Below are 3152 nucleotides of genomic sequence, written 5' to 3'. Positions count from 1 at the left end.
TCTCATTGCATTGTGGTTTTAATTAGCATTTCTCTGATTATTAGTGATGTGGAACATCTTTTCATGTGTCTTTTGGCCATCTGAATTTCTTCTTTGGAGAAGTGTCTGTTCAGATCCTCTGCCCATATTTTAATTGGATTATTTGCTTTTTGTTTGTTGAGGTGAGTGATCTCTTTATGTATTTTGGATGTCAACCCTTTATCAGATATGTCATTTATGAATATATTCTCCCATACTGTAGGATGCCTTTTTGTTCTAATGATGGTGTCCTTTGTTGTACAGAAGCTTTTCAGCTTGATATAGTCCCACTTGTTCATTTTTGCTTTTGTTTCCCTTGCCTGGGGGGATATCATGAAGAAGTTGCTCATGTTTATGTCCAAGTGATTTTTGCCTGTGTTTTTCTCTAGGAGTTTTATGGTTTCATGACTTACATTCAGGTCTTTGAGCCATTTTGAATTTACTTTTGTGTATGGGGTTAGACAATGATCCAGTTTCATTCTCTTACATGTAGCTGTCCAGTTTTGCCAATACCAGCTGTTGAAGAGGCTGTCATTTCTGCATTGTATATCCATGGCTCCTTTATCGTATATTAATTGACTGTATATGCTTGGGTTAATATCTGGAGTCTCTCTTCTGTTCCACTAGTCTATGGGTCTGTTCTTGTAATAGTACCAAATTGTCTTGATTACTGTGGTTTTGTAGTAGAGCTTGAAGTTGGGCAGCGAGATCGAGATCCCCCTGCTTTATTCTTCCTTCTCAGGATTGTTTTGGCTATTTGGGGTCTTTTCTGATTCCATATGAATTTTAGAACTATTTGTTCCAGTTCTTTGAAAAATGCTGTTGGTATTTCGATACAGATTGCATTGAACCTGTGTATTGCTTTAAGCAGGATGGCCATTTTGTCAATATCAATTCTTCCTATCCAAGAGCATGGGATGAATTTCCATTTGTTAGTGTCCTCATTAATTTCTCTTAAGAGGGTGTTGTAGTTTTCAGGGTATAGGTCTTTCACTTCCTTGGTTAGGTTTATTCCTAGGTATTTTATTCTTTTTGATGCAATTGTGAATGGAATTTTTTTCCTGACTTCTCTTTTTGCTAGTTCATCATTGGTGTATAGGAAAGCAACAGATTTCTGTGTATTAATTCTGGATCCTGCAACTTTACTGAATTCAGATATTTGTTCTAGTAGTTTTGGAGTGGAGTTGCTGATTCATTTCTATCTTTCAGAACAGAGGAATTTTGTCTTTTTAAAAGAAGGCTTTCTTATTTGTTACTCTTCTTTCTGTTTAATTAATCCTGAGTTTCATGTGGGAAAGTGATCAAAAAGGTGGAATTACAAATGAGTCAAACATTGTTACATTCCCCTGCACTAAAATGTTATTGTAAGGCTTGTAAGATAAATTTAGGCTGAAATAAGCAGGTGAAGAGAGGCAACAAAGGGCCAGGTAGTTTATTTGAATGCCACTCCCAGGTGATGTTCCACGGTCTGGGTACTACAGGCCCGGGAAGTCACACCTGGTCAGGGAGGTGGGGACTTATAAGGGATTAGGAGGGAGAGGAGTGGGTAAGGTATCCTCGGGGGTGTGGAGAGGTATGATTGGCTAAAGGTGACATAATAGACAACTAGAAACTTTTTTCCTTCCAAGAGGGAGGAGGCTGACATCCGGGTCTTAGTTGGCACATCAGAAGGATGGAATTCAGGAAGAGCTATCTCCTTTCCATATAAGGCACAGACCTTGGGGTCTGGTCTGTTCTCCCCCTATGGAATCTCTCTGTTCTGTTTGCATGTCTTTGTTTTTCCTTCCTCCAGCTTAACAAGGCTAAGTCGAGGAAGTAAAAGATAATAGATTAAGAGAAAACTGCTGGGGAAATAAGCAAGCATTGTTAGAAACAAGTGGCAGGTTATTAGTTGGGATATCCATAAGCTACTTTAAGCACAACTTTCTTTTTGGACTGCGCTAAGTGGCTTTATTAGAGAAAGTCAGGATTACAAAGGATTTAAGAGTTGGCATTGGGGCCCTTCTTCTTACCAAAGGTGGGCACAACTTTGATGAAGGGGTGGTTGTACTGCATTCACTGAATGGCCCAGCCTGTTTTCTCTTTTTTCTCCTGTTTGACCACCTTGGGAGTCATGTCCCTTACTTTTCCAGGATGGGCCAAGGAACCATGGACTTTACCTCCAAGCATGTAGCCAGCTGCTTCTAGAATAGTCAGAGCCTACACCCCACACTGGACCAGAGTAGCCTCATCCTCTAGGGGTGTGCCTACCAGGAACACAACTTGGTCTTCTGGGGCAATGCCCTCTAGCAAGACTTACATGAGCCTTGATCAGGGTGACTTGTCTTCCGGCTGGTCGCCTCAAGTGTGTATAGCTCCTGGGCATGGACAAAGAGCTGTATGTCAGTGACTGAACTGTGGCCACTGCTGCCACTACCATGAAGATGGAGTTGAGAAAGAGCTAAAACACAGTTTTTAAAAAGCTTAGTAAACTTCTCTCTAACCATCAACTCATTTGTGATTTCAGAATCCTTTAGTGTTCTTGATGCCATTGCTACCAAAGAGAAGGATGCCCTTCTTCCTAATAGTCCACTCCTCCCCTTCCTTTTGCTATATGTGTAAAACAAGTGACGTGTGCACTGTCTACATTCTCTCTTCACCCTGTCTTCATTCTACATTCTCCCAAGATTTTCTTTTCAGCATCAGTAAATGGCTTTATAATTCTCAAATTCAAAGGTTTTTCTTCTGTTTCAGTTACTTTAAAATCTTAATTGTTTTTGATATTTTGCTGCTCACTGTTGACTAATATCTTTTCCTTTAAATTGTGTGGCTGTTCTTATATCTTCAACAAATCAGTTTGTTACCCTGTGTGCTTCTTTTTGATTCTTCCCATTGCATTGTTTTGGGAATTCATCAAACTTCTATATTTTGCCTGATGGTTCTTCTACATAAGAAGGACATTAACCTTGTGGTTCTAACTAAAATCTGCCATTGGGTTGGATATTATTTCAGTGGCAAGTGGTTCTGTTATTTATACAGTGAACTCTCACTGATACTTCAGCATTATATTGCTAACTGCCTTCTAAATATTTACAGGTGGATGTGTTACTATTCCTCTATTCATAATCATTTTTTCCCCAAATCTAATCCATTTT

General features: G+C 39.4%; 1 pseudogene; it reads right to left on the bottom strand.

Annotated features, from left to right (window-relative positions):
* Positions 1–1998: 1998 nt before the first annotated feature.
* On the bottom strand, positions 1999–2549 carry LOC140847514 (ubiquitin-like FUBI-ribosomal protein eS30 fusion protein; annotated as a pseudogene).
* Between the last annotated feature and the right edge of the window lie 603 nt (positions 2550–3152).

This window comes from Manis javanica, chromosome X (assembly GCF_040802235.1).
Source record: "Manis javanica isolate MJ-LG chromosome X, MJ_LKY, whole genome shotgun sequence".
Taxonomy (NCBI): Eukaryota; Metazoa; Chordata; class Mammalia; order Pholidota; family Manidae; genus Manis; species Manis javanica.
This window is presented reverse-complemented; position numbering and strand designations above follow the sequence as displayed.